The sequence below is a fragment of the Prinia subflava genome, chromosome 5 (assembly GCF_021018805.1).
Source record: "Prinia subflava isolate CZ2003 ecotype Zambia chromosome 5, Cam_Psub_1.2, whole genome shotgun sequence".
Taxonomy (NCBI): domain Eukaryota; kingdom Metazoa; phylum Chordata; class Aves; order Passeriformes; family Cisticolidae; genus Prinia; species Prinia subflava.
This window is the reverse complement of record NC_086251.1, coordinates 31301168-31323902: the sequence shown is the minus strand read 5'-3', so window position 1 is coordinate 31323902 and position 22735 is coordinate 31301168. Positions and strand designations below refer to the sequence as shown.

The window sequence follows — 22735 nt, the reverse complement described above, 5'->3', positions numbered from 1 at the left end:
TACAGAGCACTGCTGACATCTACAGAAGATGAGAGCCATTAAAACGGAGAATTCAATTATCAGTGGGAATATAAAAGAACTTGAGGTCTAATGCACAGAAAACATGGATTAAGTGATGCAGATTGAGCTGGCCTCTGGAAAAAGTCATTGGCACGGGTGGTCCCGTGTGCTATGTACACAGTGGGCTTGCTTGTGTGCCAGCCCCGCTCCACTTCGAGGGAGAAGCCCCTCATCAGCTGCTGCAGAGGGGGGCCAGAACAAGAGACTCTTTTCTGCCAGGCTGGCTTTCTGGCTCAGGCTGAATGATCCCGGAGAAGGCTGGAGAAATGGTTTGTTTACTCATTAAATGACTGACGAGGTGGCCCCTGTCTGGCTCTCTGCACGCCGGCCGGCGCCCAGTGGAGCAGAGGTGGCGGCCGCTGGTAGAGGCGGTGGGCAACCAGCAGGCTCAGAGAAGAGAGGGCAGGAGCCCTGCACGCCAGCCCCAGGCCACTGGCCCCACCCCACTGCTTGTATCCCGTCAGAGTTTACTCTCAAAGTGGTGCTGGTGTTGCAGTAACCCCATACAAAATGCACACAGTGGTAAAACAGACACCTGTAAGTATATTTAACACAGGAATGTGTGAATTATGGCTTTAAAAAAATTAAAAAGAACATTGAAAATAATGCACACTGTCTTCTCTCCACTGTCCTGCGTCTCCTCCTTGCATTCATAAAAAACTATTAAAAATGGACAAAAAGGGGTACTGGGTCAGACTGGTTCTTAGTTGCTGGTAGCCACTGAGTGCAGGCCGGCAGGCAGCGCACACCACAGGGCAGCCTGTCTCAGCATTCGCACCCGCTGCAGCCCACTGACACACAAACAAGAGCTCAGTGCAACGTGTGACCGCTGTGGAGGGAGCCTTGGTAGCTGTGTGCTGCCAGAGGATGGGCTAGCACTGCATGTCTGCGCACAGCAGCTGAGATTCAGCCAGTGGAGTGCAGCCAACAGAGAGGCAAGAAGGGGCCCTGGCACTTGTGGGCCAGGTTGCAGCTGGGTAATAACCACGCCTGGCATCACACTGGGATGTATTTTCAGGCTGCTCGATGGGCTGCAGTGTGTGCTTGGGGCTGGGGCTGTGGCTCCTTTTCCCTGTGTTTCTGTTCAAATAAAAACCAGGAAAATAAAAACTGTGATCATCTTTTTCTTCAGAAGAATTCTAGCCCAGTCTTTGCAGGCCCAAGGTGTTATCGTAACCTTCAGGTGCTCACACAAACTCTGGAGCACTTCTCTGAACTGCAGACTGCCTTTGTTCAGGTGCCACACCATTCACATAAATGGGAGCCCACACAGCTGCCCCAGGACCCACCAGTGCTCTGCCACCCAGGCCTCGAGGAGGGCTGAAGGGAGTCAGTACTGTCACTGGGCATGCAGCTCTCCTGCTGATACACAGGCACAGCTCCCCCCACGTAGCATTGCGGAGGCATCATCTGCAGAATTAAATATCTCCAGGGTAAAAGGTTCAGGTTTGGACCTCTCTAAGGGGGGCCAAGCCGAGTGCCACTTGAACTTTTTTGAACCATAAAATGTAAGGACACACAAAAATAATAGTCCAGGGATCTTCAGAAGATGTGGGAACAATTTTTACTTTAAATACAAGTGCAATTTTCTCTAACCTCAGTGTCATGATTCAGCATTTCTAAAGTAAATAATTTACAATAACAAAGGCAAGAAACTAAGACGTTTGTGTGGGATCAAGGTAGAAATGAATTTTGCAACGTGAGAGAGATGAAAGGTAGATTATCATGGAAACAGAACATCTTGATCCTACCACTAAGGAAAAGCTGAATCCTCCACCACAAAACCCAGTCTGAGTCATTGTATAATGAACCAAGCACTGCTCACAAAAACTCAGCTCTGAGCTCTTTTTTTCAGATAATAAAAACAGTGCTAATATTTTTACATTAAGTTAATGGCCTTGAAGAAGAGCCACAAAATTGTACTTTGCTGTACAAATCCCTACTGAAGAGGAGAAGTAAATCTGGAGAGTAACAAAGAAATTCTGAATGCACTGTTTACTTACCATATCATCACACACATCCCCCTAATCCCCACCTTACCACCACCCCCCCAGGACCCCTTCTTTCCTCCCACACCAGCACCTAAACCCACTTGTGTGCTTGTTGGGAATTACAAAGTCTGTTCTCAGGGCTGTGGAGATTTACAGTACGATTCAAAGAAAAGTAGAAACCCTCCTGCTCTCTCCTAGTGTTTGCCAGTTCTACTAACACTGAGGAGGAGAATGCCAACATAGCTTAAATCTCAGCAGACCTTTACTGAGCTCACTCAGTGTTTCTATCCACATTTTACAGCTGGAGAAACACGTTCAAAGGCAGGACCTTGACACTACCAGTGTGCTTTTACAGAATGGATTCAGCTGCCTCAGAATTAGCAAGATGAGCCCTGGCATAGGCAGGTCTCCTTTCCTGGCAGCCGACTCCCAAAGGCAGCTGAAAGCCTCCCTGTTTACAACCATCTCCCAGCAGTGCCAATGCTTCTGCTCCAGTACTAGCAAGAAGGGATTTCTATGGACATTTTGCCTGGGTGGGGCAAAGATTAAATGGTTTGCCCTGGACCAGTGTACAGGTTAGTGTCAGAACCAGGAAAGGTAGCTAAATCTCTGGCTCACGCAGTTAAGGATGTGTGCAGACAATTGGGCTGGGAGCTTGTCATCGCCTCTTATGAGGAAAGTGAAAGGGGGAGGCCTCTTGGAGAGCATTAGTGCTTTTATTGAAGAGAGATATTACAAAAGATTGCACAGTGGAACATGTTCCAGAATCAGGAGGGAACTCAACCCTAAATCTTTTGATTCCTTTTGCAGCTGGAAACATGTCACAGCAGGATCCACTGCAGGTCCTAGTGCTGGAAAACAATGGAGATAAATGGTACAAGAAGGCTTTTCTCATATAAAAACCACACTTTTTTTTCCTAACATGAAATTATTTTCACACAGGCCTCTCCCTAACACTAGAAGGACGGGCTGAGGAATGAGTAGATGTGGCACGTGACACGAAGGTGGAATTCAACAGCCGATGGAAGAGATGTTGATCTAAATTATATTTCACTTTAAGGCTGTACGACCCTTTTTCTTACCCTTTGACTGGACATTCTGAATGCTTCCGACACAGATTTCCATACTTGAACCGCAATATTTCAGACACTGCAACTGTAAAACTCAGTGAGGAGCAGCCTGAGAGCTTGACTCCCTCACCTTGAACCTCCTTGGATGTGGTCAGGGCGTAGCCAGCCACTGATGTGTGAAAGCCAGCATTTGCTTGCTCACTCATTTGCTTTCAACCTCCACCCCCCATAGCCATTGAAATGTTGCTTTTGGCAAGAACTGGGGCACAGGGGAGGGACAATTACCACGAGCACTCATTGTTTGCAGAATGTTTTTCTTAATGCCTTAGAAAAAAAGAGAAAAGGGTCAGGTTGAAAGGTCAGCCGACCTTTTTGTTTTCTTTGGAATGAGAGATTCGAACTCTTCAGAAAATGTTTTATTAGCTCTTCTGAATTTCACTTTCCTCAGAGGTTTTCTCTCCAGGCGATGTTTAGAGGCACCAGCAAGGAGTGCCCACGCTCATCAAGCTGAAGGTGATTTAAGGAGAAGGACAAGATCTGTACTTTGGGTAATGGAAAGCAATTCCTCGCTTCAAGTTTTGTTATGAAAGAAAAAACCCACTTGCTTGCTGAGGAAGGAGGAGCTTGGAGAGTGAGCTGTGGAGTCAGTTTTACATTAGCCCTGGTCAGCATTCGCTGGAAACTCCTCCGTGTGGTTCCACCACCAGCCAGTCCCCCACACCAGGAGCATTTGCACTCTCCCGCACAGATAACGAAAGCTTATCAGACGAGCCTGCGCTGGCGGCATTGCAGCGTTTCAGCATTTCAGGATTTCAGCATTGCAGCGTTTCAGCCTCTGGAGCAGGGTGGCAGGCGAGGGCATGGCCGTGTCCTGGGAAGGAGCACGGCAGCGGGCTGGCATTGAGTGGAGCGGTGCTCCGGCTCTGCCTGCCTGACCCCTCTTCTCCCTGTGGAAAAACACAGAAAATGAGATTCCTCTCCTTTGTGAAGGGCTTTCAAACCTGATGACAAAAGGCAGTATTCAGAGCTGGAAACTATTATTGTTCTTCTCTGGGGGCATTCAGTCCAGGACAGGTTGGAGATTCAGCAGTAAATGAGGATAAGAAAATGCGTTTTACTATAGTATATATGTGAAAAAAAAGACTTAATTCTCTTCATTTTGGTAACTTTTCTTACCAACTTATATTTGGCAAAGTGTATTTCTGAGGTAATCCAGGTAGTTCCATTCAAGCTAATGGCTCTCAGAAAGGCTGATTTCTACTTGTTCATTTTCAGAGCTGCAGTCATTGAGATGTAAAAGACATGGGCACCAGAAAGAGATGCTCCTGAAATTGGGGTCATCACAATAGTGTGGGGGCCCTCAGGGATGGAGTTCAGACCGCCATCTTCTCACCATGGATAAATGAATGAGAGTGGTTTTGCATAGTCTCTCTTCATCAGCAGACACTGAAAAAGCTTGAGTTTTGCATCCATGCTTCTCAAAATGCTTCACAGCAGGAGCAGGCATCACTTCCCCCTCCACCAATACTCTAGCACACAAGCGCCAAGCCCACCTGATGCATTGCTAACAGGTTTACAGCTGATTGCGGGGATGTGAGTTGCAAACACAGGCATGTCTGTGCATGGCAATGAGCAGCCCCATGTCAGACATCCAAGAAGCAGGTCTAAATAAACCAGGATAACATTGGGTGCAGAAAGTAGCTCAGCTCTTGGAAGCAGAAGAGCTGTGTCAGCAGGACATCCATGCTGGAGGTAGCCCAGATAAACCTGCTACCTGAGGTTGCTGTAGTGCTCATCCCACATGGCTGCTGGGCTTCCAAGCTCCAAGGCAAGGGGTCTTTTGGTTTGGGAGAGAGCTCAGGGGCTGCAACACCACAGTTCATGAAGCAACACAGACACCTTTTCTTTGGAGGTGGGAACAGAGGGATAGCTTCTCATTTGCCCATGGTCCCTTCCTATTCACACCTCCTTCATCAGTGTGTCCGGGTGACAACTCTGTCTAGCTCAGGAAGAGCAGTGCTCCCCGTGGGTTTCACCAACCCCCAGAGCAAGCCATTAGGAGGGCTTTACCTCCTCAGCAGACCTCCTGCCTCTGGATTCAACCCCCAGCTCAGAATACAAGCCCAGATATGGCTGCTCTTCACAGAAGCAATTCCTCCTTCCTCACCCAGAGCAGCGCTGCCCTGCTGCGTTGTCTGTACAGAACCATCCAGCCCTGGCTCCCCACGGGTACCACCAGGCTCTCTGGGTGCTGCACAGGACAGGGACAGTGCAGGCTCATCCTCTGTAGTTTCACCAGAGAGGCATTTTGGTCAACTGCCAGGGTTTGGGATGGCGGTTCGATCCTGCGGAATAAACCCCTGGGTTACCGATTGGAGCAGCGAGAGTCTCAGAGGCAGGCACCCTACATGAATCCGAGCTACGAAAACAGAGCCCTGACCCTCTCCTCAGGCAGGGTAACCAACGCCCTGGCAGCTCGGCGAGCGGGCGGGCTCTGTTACCTAATCTCCAGCTGTGGGCTCCGCGCCGTGCCAAGTCTCCTTTGGCTCTGTCTAGTAATAATCGTTTCTGGAGGCCCGCCAGGGCCTCCTGCCAGTTCCAGTCACACTCTACTAATGCGAGAGGCAGAGTTTATTAATTCATCGCCAAGGCCCATTGTCTGGGACACTGCCTGGCTGTTTATTTACTCCAATATGGTCTGTATTTACTCAGACAGAGCAAGCGAGGGGACTTTGTTTAACTTTGCAAGACCTTCTGCTGGAGGAGACATGTGACCTTATGCAGAACTTCAGATAAATGTGCAGAGCTCGGGAAGGACCTTTTTTTTTTTTTCAGTGTGGCCTCAAATAACACCGGTAGCCAGTATTGACAAACTGTAGCAAAGTGTAATAAAGGAAAGGAAAACATAATAGAGTTCTCATTTGAAATACATTTGTGAGTGTTTTGAAGATAAAAGCAGAAAAACAAGCATGTACCCGAGGGCTGAGGCCACGAGATAGGGATTTGCAGCACAGGGAAAGGGCTTTGCCTGCAGAAAGGGACAAGTCAAGACATGTTAACCTGAGGCCACCCTCCCCTTTCCACCGGCCTCCAGCAGCGGGAGGCTGGGACAGGAGGTGGGAAGAGCCTGCTGCTGAGGACATGCAGTGGCACCTGATGGCAATAGGCTGGCCGGGATACCGAGGGGCACACAAGAGGACCATTGCAAAGCCCATTAAAACTTGGTCAGTCACTAGAGAATTTTTTCCAGGTAACCCTGCTGTACTGGCATAACCCTTGGTGTGAATTTCTCTTGGAATAAAAGTGCCTTCTGCTAATGCAATTGAAACTGATGATTAAATATTATGTTTTCTTCAGCAATAAAAATGTTTAAGGAACTCCAGTCTTCTTGTCCCTGCTCTCACCTTCACACTGTTCTCAGTTGCACCTTCAATTGTTGTGAAATTGTGCTGTGAACTTGATCTTTGCAAGAATCTCTATTTGGGAATGAAAGAAAAAAAGCCAAACAAACTTTCTCCCTATAATGTATGATATTTGCAGTCCTGGCTAAAACACCTTCATGTACTTGTATACTAGGCCAACTCAGTCCAGGGAAAGGCTACTGTATTCCTTTAATTCCCTGGTTTATTCAATGTGGTAGGAATTGTGCATGCATGTATCTGTATATACAAACATACAACCACTTACATGCATGTGTGTATTTATAGAGACAATCCCCCTGGGAGTGGGGGTAGGGAAAAATACCGCCATCTGAACAGTGCATGCTCTTAGTCTGGCTTGTTTTAAGTCAGATCCTCAATGCTATTGTAACATGGTTTTGTATTTAATTTCCTGTGTTTGTAATTCAAGCCAACTTCCAGTGTTGCTTGTGTGAGTGTTTGTTTCGGTTTCTCTGAGGGCCTTTCTTTTGTTGGAAAGTGTGAGGATTTTAACATAGCTGTTAACACCGCACTAAAAACCCTGATCTTGTTTTCACTGGGGCAACAGCTAACTCACCCTTGTGCTCGCAGTGGGAGGGTGCTGGTTTCGGTGTGCAGCACCAGCATCTCCGCACAGCGGCCCTGCCCCTGTCTGGGCACACGCTGCAGCCATCCCCGGGGAAGGTTTCGCTCCTGCCTTGCACCACTGTGAAAGACCTGTGTGTCTTAAGCAGCAGCCCAGGCTGGGACTGACAGAGCAGGTGGATTCAGTTTCTGCATCTCCAGTTTTGTTGTTGGGGGACATGCCCTCACCCATGCAGGTGGGTGAGCAGGACACACTGCACTGGCTACCCCAGTACTTCATACCTCTGTGCAAACCAACTACGTGTGCCCAGTTGTCAAATCAGCATGGGAAAGCCCAGAGTCCATGTGCTCCTCCCTTTGGCCTTGCCAGCGAGGCTCTCTGGGCATCAACAAGGGCACTGCTTCCTCCCTGCAGCCTCAGGCCACCCCTCAGCGTGCTGCACACCTTATGCAGGCACAAGGGACCTCAGAGCACTGATGGCACCGCCTGTGGGAAACCGTGTTTGCTGGGGGTGATGGTGTTTCCTGTGGCCAGCTGACCACCACACCGCTTCCCTGGGCGGGTGCGATGGCCTGGGCCCTGTCCCTGCCCTGCCACTGGGGCTGAGCCAGGCTGTGGCACGGCCCCCTCACCTGCTGCCAGCAGGGCTGCTCGCACTGCACGCTGCAGCCAGGGCTGCTGCCCGTCCTCCTCGGGCAGCACTGCCCCTCACATATACACAGCGGCCGACCCCGTTTGTTTGTTTGTTTGTTTGTTTGTTTGTTTGTTTGTTTGTTTGTTTGTTTAGTGGAGAAGTTTTGCAATGGAGTGTGAGGAGAGGGATGCAGCCCTCAGGGTACCACGCTTAGGGTGGTGCCAAAGCAGGGGGGATGTGACACGTGGGTTCATGTCTCTGTGCAGAGCAGCACACATGGCCTTCCCTGGGCTTTCCTTTCCACTGGGAATCAGCAGCCTCTGTGGTGGAAGGAGGAAGGTGCAGTAGAAGTTCAGAATGCTCTGGTCTTCTGATTTGTATTGTCAGGGTCATGCTATTCTCCTTTGAACTGCATTCTCCCAAAATGCCTAGAAGTGGGAGGATCTGCTCCTGGGATGTGGGTATCTGGGCTGAGCAGAGCCCAGCGTTGCTCTGCCACAGCACACTCACACCATCACTGTCACCCCTCCCAAGGGCTCGTACTAACACCTGCTAGTTCAATTGTAAGAAGAGTGGCCTGGCATTTTTCGTGAAGGGTTCCCATATATATGTTCTATACCAGCCCACTTCAGTCCAGATTAGTGAATTTTCCATGCTTTTGGGGCCTGGGGCTGGTATTCCCCAGTGGTTTATTTGGAATAGCATGTGAGTCCTAGAGGATGTGTAATCTTATGTTGACCATTGGGCCTCATTTGTGTATTTTATTAGTTAATTTTTAAACACTGACCTAGAGCTCTGTATCCATTTTAAAATAACCCAAATTATAAATAAACAGACTGCCTAGCATGGGCTTGGAATAATAAATCAGGAGAAAAACAATTAAACACAACAGAAAAAAATTGGTCTTGAGAGAAAACAGACATTGAAAGAAGGCACACCAATATATATTCTAGAGGGAGAAGAAGTAATACAAGACTGAAAGAAAAAAAGGGTAAAAAAACTTCACATGCTTAAAAACTTAAAAAAAAAAAAAAAAAAAAAAAAAAAAAAGAAGGATTGAATCCAGGCAATTAATTATGCAGCATTAGCACAAACATCTCTGTTAGGCTTAATTACACTAGATTCATCTTAATGAAAAATCAATCCTCTAAGCAGCTCTTAATATTCACCTTCACTGCTTGTACCTGCTAACTGAGCCTGGACCCATATCACATCAAAGATTATGCACAAACTGAGCTTTCCCCTCCCCAAGGGGCTGCTGGAGGCAGCCCTGCCATGGGGGCACAAGGCAGCTGGGGGCAAGGGGACCCCGGCAGCCGTGATGAGGAACAGGGGGCCTGTTGCCCTCCTGTGCAAGTAGCCCAGGCTGTTTGGTGCAGATAGGGGAAGGAAAAAGCAAGAGTGGCTTTTCACTTGGCCAGCTCATCTTTATTACCTCTGAGTTTGGTGACACAGGCAATGGTATTTGGTTCTGACCTCAGGAAGCACGTTTGGCAGTGCAGTGGGTGGGAGCCACTTGCTGGAACTGTGGCCCATTCCCTCATGGACCTGAACTGCCATACCTGTTCCCAGTCTGTTTGTTCTGTATCATCTCTCTGGCAGCAGCCAACATTTCTTTTTCCAGAAGATGCAAGAAATCTTTTATAGCAGTCTGTCCTGGAGAAAAGTGCTTCTCTGTTGCCAATAGCAAGAATTTGATTTATGTTCTTCATATCACATCTCTCGTTTAATGTTGAAAGTCAATGTTCTCGCACAGGACCATCTAGCTTCATTTACTCCCTCTTGGACACAGTGATGTGGCAGTAAGTCTGCTGATTAATTACATACTGCATCTGAAAAATGAAGGCAGTGTTTAGGTGGACCAGCAGTGGAATGGTGAAAATGGACTGCCACCATGGCTCTAAAGGGAGTGAAGTCACCTCCGTCCCTCCTGAGACACAGACACTACTGCAGATGTGCAGACACAACACCAAACTCTGGGCATTTTGCTAGACCAGTTGGGTTGGAAAGCACAGGGCATTCCTCATGTGCCCACCAGGACTGGCATTCACAAGGCATCCATCAAGCTCCAAATGAAAGAGCCCAGAGGACTCACTTCTCTTGAGCAAGGCATGCCTGGTGCACACTGCTGCTGCAGCAGGACCAGAAAGGGGCCTGGTGGCTGTACTGGTCTGTAATCCACTGAGCTGTGAATCCTGTGATTTAAATGGCTACAGCACGGTTTCTGCCCTCACTTTTCCATCTCTTCCCCTCTCCCATGCAGAAAGTCTGTTACATTCAGCTGCCCTAAGCTTCAAGGACCAGTCCAGCTCCTAAGAGACCCATGATATCTCCAGCACACACTGCCCCAAAGCTCCAGGACTGTGTCACAGGATGGTTTAAATGTTCACAGAGCACACACTGAATACAGCACACAGCGTGCAGACCTTCCCCAGCACCTTGAAACAAGTGACAGCACAGTAGTGAATGTCATCAGCATTTCCCCACCTTGGCTCCACTGTGCTGCAGAAGAAGCTCTGAGCTGGGCTCAGGCAGAAGGAGGAGGTCCCTTTTCCAGAAGTTCATAGTTTGTCCTGTGACTCAAAGAGTCTTTCTGTATACTGATGCTGCAGCTTAAATAAGCATTCCTCATTTCCTGACTCATTTTTCTAACCTTCCTGCATGGGCCAGTGGGTTTACCTGAGCCAGGCTCATCTCTGTACCTTCCACCAGCAGCACCTCTGACCCTTCCCTCTGCAGTCAGGGGTTTCCTTGTCTTTCTGTGAAGGAGCAACCTGCTCTCCCAGCTTTGGCAAAGCAAGCCATCAGCCCAGGGTGTTTCCAGCTGTAAGAGCTGCCAGGAATATACACTATTTCAAGGAATATACACTATTGTGTCCTAGATCACACCTGACAGGGATGTGAAGCAGCAAAGGGCAGAGGGGTTTGTCCATATCCTGGGTACTTCAGGAGACAACACTTTCCCCCCTCAATCCACCCTGCTGCCAGCAAGGGTATTCCCAGTGGGATGAAGATGGGTGCTTCCTGGTCCTCATCCTCTTCACCCAAGATGCAGATGGTATTTCAGGCTGGGTTTTCAGCACCCCATCAGTGGGCTATAAATTGCTGGGAACTAGAAGACTTGCTCTGGATGATATAAACTAAACCAAAGTGACAAAGCTTCAATTTAAGTATTCCAGATAAAACCCTTAAATTAGATGGGATGAATCATGAGTTAAAGACCATTTGTAAAACACTTTGGGATCTTTCCTGCACTTCAGTGAGCTGCACAGTATAGCCACCTTTCCCAAATATTTAACCAACAGACCTGACAGGAGCAAACATCCAAAGATTTGCTCATGTGATGCCTGCAGTTGTGAGGCTACCAAAGTGCTTGGCAGGCTGAAATGCAAACAAAAGGGACAAATGGCGAGTGCAGTGCATTTGTGGTTGCTTTCTTCTGGAACGCAGTGACCTGCCTGTCCCAGCACAGTGCAGCCTCTTGGAGCATAATATGCCAAAGCATGAATGGCAGTGATTTGCATCAAGGAATGATCTCCACGATACCCAAGGGATATTTATGTCTGACTAGATAAACATCCCTATACGTGGTGCATTTAGCACATTCAGTATTTCCAAAGGAAGGCTGAAAGCAAAGGTTCTCAGGCACCTGAGAGGATGCCAACACTGCAACATAAAGGCATGGCCAGAGACTCTGTAGCTCTGCAAGAGCTAGCTTTAATTACCTAGCTCAGGTACTGATAATGTAGCATAGATTAGCTACTCAAATATTTAGGTTTTGGGCCAGTTTTCCATCCAAGGCTGAGTCTCACATCAGCATGGGTACTTGGGACTGCAAGTTCTGACAGACCCTGCCTAAACAAGCTGTATTCCACCACTCTCCTGGAACTGAAAGGCTGTTCAGTCTTTCACTTCTCAACCAATAATTGGAAGCTGGTATATCATGCAAACAAGTACAAAGCCATCCAAAATTCCCACCCTGCCACCAAGCTCTGCCCCTTTTTTCCTGAGTATGCTCCACAGGAACTTCTGGTGACGTTTCATTAAAAGCAACCACAGGCAGGCTGCCCTTCCCATCCTTGGCCTTGTGGCACATTTGATGTCCACACCTCTGCCACGATGCCTGGGATGCCTTCCATGGATGCCCTCTCTGGCCAGCACATTGTTTGCAGATGGACGTGCAGGCTGAGGGCTCTGGAGCCAGGAGCAGCTGGCTGAATGGATTGCTGAAGCAACTCTTGCACAAGGACCAGGGGGTTTGGGTGGCAAAGGCAGAGGGTGAAGCTCTCCACTGGGGCAGCTGGGGCAGAAAAAACTGTGGTTTCAGCATTCACACACAAAACCAGAGTAATAAATAACTACTGTAAAGGGTTGAACCGGGGACTCCACGTACCTGTAATGTGGCAGTGTTTTGAAATGAACGGCCTCTGGAAGCACTGAGTAAACAGGTCAGGTTTGGTGAGTTAACATATTGGAGAGATAAAAATTACACATTGCAGAATGAGGAGGAGCCAAATTCCGTTCTTTGCTGACATCCAGCCAAAGGCAAACATGGCAGCACAAGCTCCATGCTCACAGGGATTCAAAACTAGGCCTTTTGCCACAGCTTCCAAGCACCTGCTATCTCTTTGTTATCTTCTTAGAGGAAAGGATCAGGGCTTATTTTCCTGTATTTCCAGCTACCTTTGCTAGGGATCCAGCTGACTTAGTTTTCTAGCACAGACAGCAAGAAGGAGTTATTTGCTGGGTCAGCTTTAGATCCCTGGCTTCTCTATGAATCTCTCACTGGGCTACTTCTATTCTCAAAGAGCCTTCTAAATAACATATACAGTTTCAAGCCAAAAGGGAATTATGCTGTCCAGGCAGCTGTGGTTTATTTGTGTCAAGGTGGGGGCACTAATGTGTATTTGGCCATTCTGAATCACAATTCTTTCAACGTCTTCTAAATCTCAGCTTCATCATTCCTACAGAAACAGTGTCTGGTAACTATTCCAACACCTTAACTATTAAGTTGCTGGAAGTGCTTTCTTCTTTTCCTGCCTTTCTGTATGCACTTTTTTCTCCCAGCAGGGTAAAAAAAAAAATCGTGCTCAATATGCATGTTAGATGATGTTAAAAAGTTGGGTGCAGAATGATATCTTTCAAAAGGTGATGTTTTTATGCTGCTATCATTTCTCCCACTAATATTTCCTTCTGTTCTCTAAATGTTCTTTCCTTAAAGCTTTCATTTTGTGGCCCTGCCAAACTGTCTATATTTTCTTAAATTCTCATTTCCTCTGGCACACATTTCTTGCTTATAGTTACTAAAAAAAAAAAAGGACAGAAAAAAGATTTTGCACTGAGCCCAATTTCCAGTATGTAATCTTCTTTCTTAATATTGCTTCACCACCATTTTTATTCTCATATTTCTGATTGCTGCAAACTTACCTGTTAGGTTTGGAAACTATTAATTCACTTCATTTTCAGAGCTGTTCAAAAAGAACTAAGCAAGAAGCATCCTGGTCTGAAGCCTATTATAAATTTCTGCTTGCTCTGCAAAGGCTGAATTTATGCTTTGTTCTTGCTGGTTACTTGGGTGCTGCATCTCTTCCCTCTTACACCTCACTCCATTTTTCACAGCACCAGGGTTTTCTGTAACTCAGTCTCCCCTTCCTTCCCCTGTCACTACTATGAATTGAGGAGTAGCTGTGTGTCTTAACAACATCTAAGGCTAATTCCTGCAGTGGATATTCAGCCTTATGGGATTCAGTTCTGTGGTTCAGGATTGCTTTGGGTGTATGAGCATTCCACATTTACACAAGAAGTGGCAGAAAAACAATATTAGGAAAAAAGCAGTGAATTACTACTCCTTTTCTACAGAGCACTAGCACCACGAATGAGGTGAATGAGCAAATATTTAATTTACAGTAGTGCTAGGAGCAGCAATTTCTCCAACATGCTTTCTAGAGTATTCTGATTTGTCACAATGCTATGGAGAAATAACTATTTTTCAGTCATTCTTTACAGAGATAAAGTGAGTCATCAATATGTTGTTGCCCAGACTTTCAAAACAAGTTCATATTTTGTGTGTTGAGTTCTCTGTGTGCTTACCATAATTGCAGACTTAATCACAGCAGGGATACACACTTGTACAGGGGTAGCATAGTCAGGAGCACTCCCTTTTCCCTGGAAACAGTGCACCCGTGCTGGTGGTGAAGTGAGCAAGGACTCAGCATCCAGCTCCCTCAGGCTTCTCAGAAGACCTGCGTGGCTTTCACTAATCACAGCCAGGATTTGTACAAGACTTTGCTTGTATCAGTCTCTTTCAACATGCAGGAAAAACTAGTGATGAGTTGATGTTATTTTTCTAGGAAGACTATGAGGAGGAACACAACAAAACCAGCTGTATCAAACCAACCTGTGACAAAGCAGAGAGCAGAGGACAGCCTCTAAGGGGAGAAGGGAGACGAGCAACAGGAGAAACAGGAGATCATAATTTTTCACTTAGTCCAAAATGGTAAGTCTCCCCCTCCTTTAAAAGATCAGAAAGTCTGGCACTCACTACACGCTTCGTTCAGCCCAGGCAGCTTTCCCTCCCTGATGCAGTTTTGGGAGGTGAAAGAGCAGGTGACCAGAGGCTGTTGCATGACCTAGTCAAAATGAGACCTTGCTGCCCCTTGGAAACCAAAGTGTGCAGGGACAGCCCTTTGCTTCTGGTATGTTTTAGACACACACCATGGCTTTTTGTAGCGACTGAAACATCGGAGCTGCTGGCTCAGAGCTGGTGTGTTTTTGCTGCTGGTGGGAGGAGTGCTGTTCACCAAGCCTGCTCTGCGATTGTTTACGTTCTGTCAGAAGGAGCTGCTTCCGTCGGGAAAGTCTCTCCCCACCAGCCATCTCAAGTATTTTCAGTAAGCTTTTCTAATCAAGAAATATTAGGAAACAAGTCCAAAAGCCAGAGTTAAATCATACTGCTCTACCTGAAAGCAAAGAATATTTGTTTTTGTCTCTATTTCAATATCTTTTGCCCTGGTGATGAAGGAGCTGATCCTGTTTTCAATTTTACATGTACTTATCTTGCTGACTTGAACTGTTGCAGAGAGAAGGAGATGCTAAGCTCTGAGCTGGGAATTACTTAACAATAGCATCTCCTTTTGGAGACAGAGCAGGAAATCCCTTTAGGGTTGGGTTAGAAAAAGGTGGTAAAGCATAAAGAGAAAGAAAATACAGCCAGCAAAGGCCTCCAACTTGAATCCTCCTTGGCTGCAAGCCTACAGCACAAAGCTGTGCTCTGATGAAATCTATTACTTTATGAGTGGGGTACCTTTAAATGTTTTTGAGTCAAACATCCTTAAGCCATTTTCCTCTAACTTTCTGACATTTCTGTGTAAATTCATTACACTGCAAAGAAAGGCCAACATCCCAGGATGTGAGAGACTTGTGAGGGCACTTGCGAGCAGATCTTGGGAGACACCGCTGGGAGCTGAGGATTGCTCTCCTGGGCAGAAGTGCTTTGGTTGCTTTTGCAGGATAACCTGTAGTGACTATTCAGAACTCTTCTTGAGAAGACCAGGCTTTTGGTTTATTCTTGATGGGGAGTGAAAGCTTTTGATAACTCTATAGGAACTTGGCGTCCGTGCATTTTTCTCCCTCTCTGGATAAAGTCTTGGCAGCTGCTCGAAGTCTGTTTTAAACAAAGCCAGTGATTTCTGGAGAGATGGAAAACACATGAAGGGCACAGTGAAAAACAAGCAGAAAATCTGACTGTAGGACAGTGGGAAACAAAGGTGATAAAGAATACTGCTTCCTCCTCCTCCTCTTCTTCCTCCTTCTCCACCGGCAGGGCAAAGCCCCTTGCACTACACACCACCACAGCAGGGCTTCTCACTACTCTGCCACCATGGGTCCTGCTCAAAACACAAGAGCTTTTATCTGTTGAGCTCCCCTCCCCTTGATGGTGACCCATGGTGCCCTGCCTTTGTGCCCAGCACCCCGGTGGTGTTGGTGACAGGAGGTGGCTGTCACAGCAGAAAAATGGGAGTATGGGACACAAACAGTAATGCAAAGGCTCGATCCATTGCAAAAGCTCTGGTAACCAAAACAAAAGTAAGTTATCTAGAAAGAATGTAATTATGGTCAAAGCCATACCTCTGACCTAGGGCCAAAAAAAGTGTTGTTTATAACTGTCAGTATGTAGAGAAATGAACCTGTAATTTATGTATGGTGAAACATTATAATTTTTGATCTAGAAGCCTCCTTTCCTGTTGAAAAGCTTGGTAATTTAGTCTTGGTCACTTGGATCATGTGGGATATCCGTGCAAATCCTTTTCCTAAGCTGAGTTTAAGGCATCACACATGTGCACAGTGTGCACAGGGGGACGTGTCTCGGCCCAGTGACCTGGCAGGCTGCACCCCCCCTGCCCTGGGAGGAAGGGCTGCCCAGGGCTGTGCACGGGGCTCCAGCAGGCCAGGAGCACACACAGGCAACCCACATGGGCTCACAGCTATCTTTAATTCCTCCCCACACAATCCATATGATCAACTGCCTCCCGTGCTTCCCGTATGCACACGGGGCTGCTGTGACATGCCGGGTAGGCTCTGTTTGCACCGTAACCTCTCTGGGACAGGGAGGCTATCTTTGCTTTGTTTTGGAAGGCAACCAACTTGCTCTCAAGCATTCAACAGGCAGTCAAGAAATGATTCAGATGGAGAAGCAGAAACATGACTTGCCTGGGCTTAACAGCATTTCTTTATCAGTTCTCTGTTCAAATCAAATTAGGCTGGCAAGAATTGAAAGAAGTGGCTATCTGGAGACTGTTTGGTAGCCCCCAAAAGCTGTTGCTGTTTTGTTACTTTGGTGCAATACTTTCAGGAGATGTCCACAATAAAAAAAATACTATCACATCTGCTACTGGTTGGAGTCCTTAGAAGCCATCCCAAAAGACAGATCAAGGACTGAATAAGCATGAAAACTTTGGAGAGAGGTTTAGATGAAGGATAAGATATATTAGGTTTGGGAACACTATGACCTACCACAAATTTTAAAATTGTGAGTCATTCAAAAAAACCCCATACAAACAAACAAACAAAAATAACAAAAACCCAACCCCCCAAAAAAAAAACCCAAAAAACCCCCCCCCCAAAAAAAAAAACAACACCACCAACAAAAAAACAACAACAAAAAAACCTCACTAAAAACAAGACTAGAGAATGTTTTAAAAAATACTATTTTTGTTTTCTTCTCTCTTTTCATTTCCAATTCCACCTGCCCCCTCCTGGGTCCTTGTCAGTTTACCAACATTTCCAGCACTCCAAAATATCTTGCAAGCAAGACAGCTTTGCTGAAAATCGAACATCAGAAATCTTGCTGCTATTCTTGGCTCTGGGAGCAAATTGTGGTCTGGTGGTTACAAGCATCGTGGCCAGCTGAAACACACCCATGTTTGGGTCATCTCGAAGACATGAACCATGGATGTCTGGTTGCAAGAGCATGGATTTCCAACTTAAGGGCAAATGAATCAGATGCTAACACAGAAGTAGGAACAAGGTCAAATTGCTTCATGAAGTTCTCTTGCAGAAGGGTGATAACACAAATTGTAGAAGGTCCTAATTTGGGATTTCCTTTCAAAAGCATATGTAGCAGGGAGCTGAGATGCAGTTCTGTGAAAGAGAGAGCTGAGTCCTGTTCCAAGCTTTGCTCAAAGAGTTCTCAAGTCTCTTTGTTAAGTAGACCATTAACCCTCCAAAGCCTCACTGTAGGGCTGGAAATGCTGAAAGACTCTGGGTGCTGGAACTGAAACTACAGCTGACAAGGCCCTGCCTAGGCCAATGTTTTTTAGTAATTTTTTTCCCCCTGGACTGTCAGGAGGTAAAATTGTATAATCAGCATGGAAATTCCAGCAGCAAGGGACAAAACCACATTCTGTATGACAGCTGACAACGCTGGCATAGCACAAAGAAGTCTGTGCCTGGGCTGCCTGTATGGTGTTTGACTGAAGATAAACAGAAGTCTTGGAACTTCCCACTGACATTCCCATTCACCATGAAGGGTTTTTTAAATGATATCAAAAAGGTAGGGCACCTTTCCTTATGCGCTTTAAGGGCACAGATTCTAAAATGAGCAAGTGATGACCCATTTTTAAATCCACTTAGGGCATGCTTTTACCCTAGATAGAGCACACATTCCTCTACCTCCTCTGGTAAACGTACAGAAAAGTGTTGAACCTTTCAGTACAGCCAATTAATCACTAGCTGGCAAGATGAAGAAGTGCTCTGGACAAGTACCAACTCGAAGAAAGAAAAAAAAAAAGATACATGAGAGACCATATCTTATCTCAGACAAAGAAGTGCAATGCAAAGAAGTAATGTCCCATTATAGAACTGTGTCTGTTCTGAGATTAACGAAATGCACTACCCTCTTTTCCACAGTAATGAGCAAGCAGAAGCATAAAAGGCAGCTAACATCCTAACTCTTCCTAACTCTGAACTCTGCAGTGCCAACTTTTAGGTTCCTCCATCAGCTCCACTGCCCTGAACCAGGTACCTGAGCTGCCCCTCAGGCAATGTAGGAAGCAGCAGATGTTTAAGAGCAGAGAACATCTATTGGTGTCCTCAGCAGGAAGACAGCTGGGAGGGCTATTGAGGCACAGAGATCATAAGAAGAGTGTCAGTAAAACAGTTTTCTCCAAACGTTGAATACCTCACAAGGAAGTCTTTCTCAACCTGGTTCAAAGACTGAACCCTCAAATTCAAAAGACTGTAAACAGAAACACAGATTTTACAGTCAAACCATGATTTTGCTAGTCCTAAGACGGTTGTATTCACTCTTTTCCCACCCTCGGGACTCCAAAATATCTGTGTTATAGATGTGAGAGAAGGAGCTTAGAGCAACTCATCCTGACCAGTCGCATGCGTAGGGCCCTCCTCTGGGAACAGAGATCCTGTCTGGCAGTAGAAAATGACTCTGGGTGAGAGCTCAAAGTGGCTGACAGCAGAGAAGAGATCAGCCTCCTCTGCATCTTTTGTGAGCCCAGCTTTGGTGGCACACTCTGGAACAGGCTGCCCCAACAGGTATCTCAAATGAGAGAGCCAGAAAAGCACCAGCTTGGTAGATCACACAGGACTGTGCCATGAGATTGATCCTGAGATGTTCAGTGCCTCCAGGAGAACTTTAGGATGGTGGGGAATGTGAAAACCTCTTCCAGAGTTAGGCAGCAGCTGGCTGAGATTGTGGGGTTGGACTTTGGTTTCAAAAGGGATAGATAAGCACCAAAGCACCTTGTTGGATCTCATTTTGTGCCTTATGTTACAAGAGAACTTAACAGCCAGGAGCAATAATCCCTTTGCCCACCTCCCATCATTCTCTGTTGTATCCACTCCAGTAAAGTGTCAGATTGGTTGACTGACTTCCACGCACCTTTAACTAAAGATCACAACAGACTGGGATGTTAGCAATTACAGGCCACATCTACCATGTTAAGGAGAGTTCAGCTGTAGATATGGCCTGTGGCAACCCCTTCTCCAGCAAGGGAAACTCCCCCTGGCCCACCTCACGGGCAGCTGGTACAAAGCTGGATATTCTGCTTTGTTTTTCCTTTTCCAAAGGGCAAGCACACTACTGCAGTGGGAGTGAGGAGGGGATTGGTTCTGTTTCTGTGGATGAAGAAGGAAACCTCACCTGAAGGAAAAGTGTCTAGTTCAGATGGAGGCATAAAGACCACATAATGTGACATGAGCACATCAGCTCCAAATAACAGCTTACATCAACAAAGATTTCTTTTTGTGATAAATCCCTGATTGATTATTTGTTCATGTTTGGGCACAACTCAAAGCACCGTTTGGATTCCCCTGTTACCGGCTCCCAAGAACCATGACTCACAATCATACAGGGAAGGAAGTGGAAATGCTTTACTACATCCAACACTGCAGGAATGAATGTCATGTTGTTGTTACTAGTGTAACCCCAGGCAGGGATATTGCCATGCAGGGACACAGCCAGGCTGCCAGACCGGCAGTACTTGGGTGGTGGAGCCAGGTTTCTGTTCCCAGGCGAGCTGCTCCCAAGATATACATACCAAACCATCCTGGAGCCTCAGCCCTGAATCCCACAGGTTGCCAGCCCCACCGAGGGAGCCAGTGTCAGCAAGCAGGGGGTTGGGCACCTCAGAAAGCCTGAAGAACACCCTGGGTTATACATCTTGTCCACTTTCCTACCCTCACTGAAGTGTTTGGCAGTCCCAGGCAGAAAGACTGAGGGCAGCAGTGAAAGGCTGGGTAGCAACGCTAACTGAGCCTTGCTATGCCATGCTGGCTGTAGGATTACAGGCTTGCACCGAGGGGAAATGCACAGCTTTGCCCGAGAGCTGGCTCAAGTACATTGAAGTCAGCAGGAGCTTTTGCCAAGGAGTTCAGTGAGCTCTGGGGTGCATTATTATAGAAATGACTTTGGTAAGGTTTCCTTCCAAAGTGACACAAGGACATACAACTAGGGTATTGGAATATAATTAAGAGAGAAAGAAGTTAGGATGGATATTGGGAAAAACCTTTTGTCAGTAAGATTTATTACAAGGTACAGCAGTCTCTCAAGGGAAATAGTAGAGAGCCATTCACTTGGGATATTTAAAATTAGACTAATGAAAGTGCCAGCAAATATTCCATGGGGATCATGCTTGCACTGAGGCAAAATGAGCTCTGTGACCCTGTCCTGTCGAAGGAAAGCTTTGTGCAAATGCCTAAGAGACTGGGCAAGCTGGCTACCAGCTATAGAGCCCTGGGCCTCCCTGTGTGAAGGAGAGTAGTGTGGAGACCTCTGGGAAGCTGCTGCCCCAGTAATGGAAATGTTGGGCAGAGTCACAGGGAGGACTCATTGGAAGACATTGAAATATGTTTTATATTGAGAGCATCTCAACACCTTCTTGCTAAATGATGACAGCAAGTTCCCTGATGACACAAACTGGGAGGAGTGGCCCATACCCCAGAGGGCTGTGCAGCCCTGCAGGACCTCAGCAGGCTGGAGACAGGGGCAGAGAAGAACTGCCTGGAATCAACAGCAGCAATGCAGGGTCCTGCAGCTGGGCAGGAACAACCCCACGGAGCAGCACAGGCTGAGGGCTGAGCTGCTGGGAGGCAGCTCTGTGGAGAAGGGCCTGGGGGTGCTGGTGGACACCAAACTGTCCCTGAGCCAGCAGTGTGTCCCTGTGGCCAAGAAGGACAATGGGATCCTGGGCTGTGTTAGGAAGAGCATTGGCAGCAGGTCGAGGGAGGGGATCCTCCAAGTGTCAGCTAGCAGTGTTCCTGAGACTTTCCTTTGTATTCTCAGACTGGTCACTTTTTCACCCGGTTTACTAAGGGGCTGCTGTTCAGTAGTCATGGCAGTTAGTCTGGTGGCAAAGGTGTCCAAAAATGGGAATTTCTCAGTGGAGTGGGTGACCCTGCTGTTCTACACTCACTGCTGGATTGCAGAGAGTCATAGCTCAGGCTGATTATCATAACCAGCCCTGAAATGTAAACATAAGCCCCATTCTCCTGCATGTGCCCTTGCTGTCTCAGATTGAGTTGGTGTGTTCCAATACCCTCGTGGACTGCTACAACAAATCGTACACAGTAATTTAAAAAGGCGGTGATGTAAAATGATTGAAACAACCAATTTCTTTACACATTCCATTAATCTTTCCTGGTTATTTATTTCTGTTGAATTTTTTTTCAAAAACTTGCAGTGTTGAAAGAAGTCAAGCCTCATTGTCCTCTTACTAAGAGCTAACTGTCTCCGTGAAAACAAAGTTTCATGACTGCTGCTGTCGTGATTTGAGCAGCAGACGTAAACAGGGTCATCTCCTGCCATAGTGGGTGGATGTTTAGTTTATAGCACTGAGGTTAAGAGTGAAAGCGTGTGACTAAGAGCAGAAAACAGAGGAGTCTTTGTATACATCAAGAGCCCTGAGGCAAAACGCAGAGAAGGAGAATGCTGACACAGACTTTAATGGAGAAAGAAAAGAGTCCATTATGAACGTTACAGAGAACATAATTCATTTAAGAGAAATCGAGATTTAAAGGACTTATAGAGGGCAATATGAATGCTGATGTCAGTGCGTCACACCTGGTGGTTTGGTGTCAGACTCTCTAGCTGTGTTAGGGTACCATGCATCATGTCAGGTGGAAGACAGCTCACTATCAGAAGTTATTGTCACCTCCTTGTTACATTCCTGTTGGAAACAGGTTTCTTTCAGTTTAAGCCTCTTGACAGAAACCAGTAATATGAACAATGAAACAACTGCAGCTCTCACATTTTAACACCAACTTCCCAAAGCTGTCAAAAGCTTTCAGGATGCTTTTTGCTCCCCAGAACCCACCTCTTCATAACTAGAAACAGGAGGCAGGGGGGGTGCAAACAGAAGAAGGAAATGGGGCTGTGTCATGTCTGAATTACTCAAGTATGAGAGCACAGGGAGAAAGCTGGTTAGCAGAGCTGCTTCCAAGCTTGCATACACCTTGTGGAGACTGAGGACAAGCACATTTACTGCACCATAAAACAATGTTATGAATGCTTGAAAAATATTCCCCAATCCATACACTATAGTGGCTTCAAAACTTCAGCAGCCAGAGTCATGAAAATAGAGTGCTTTGTGCAGTAGCTTGCGCAACCAAAGAACTTTCTTGTCCTCAGAGTGCTTTATTATTTTTAACGAGACAGGCTGAGCACTTCTTGATAAACATTTTTTTCTTGAAGCAGTAATCCTACTTAAACTTTTTACCTTGTCCCTACAGCATGCAGCTAGGAAGTCAATAACAGAACTCATTTTCCTTTAAAGTGCTAGTCATGTTAGTACAGAAAGTGAGAGACATGTGATTGTCATGAAAGGGGCCATGGCTGGAAACAAATTGAAAGGGCCCTGTTAGTATGCAGGCTTAGTACTTTAAGAAGAAAGTTTTCCGAAGCACATTTTCTAAGAGATCCAATTTCTTTCAAACTAACAATAAAAAAAATAATTAAGAAGTAA

At 46.5% G+C, this 22735-nt stretch overlaps 1 long non-coding RNA gene across 1 annotated transcript; it reads right to left on the bottom strand.

Annotated features, from left to right (window-relative positions):
* Positions 1-2701: 2701 nt before the first annotated feature.
* Positions 2702-5747, bottom strand: LOC134550589 (uncharacterized). The gene is made up of 3 exons (XR_010080365.1): positions 5289-5747; positions 3134-4068; positions 2702-2902 (listed from the first exon to the last, which is right to left on the bottom strand). It is a non-coding gene; the product is annotated as an uncharacterized LOC134550589 (long non-coding RNA).
* Between the last annotated feature and the right edge of the window lie 16988 nt (positions 5748-22735).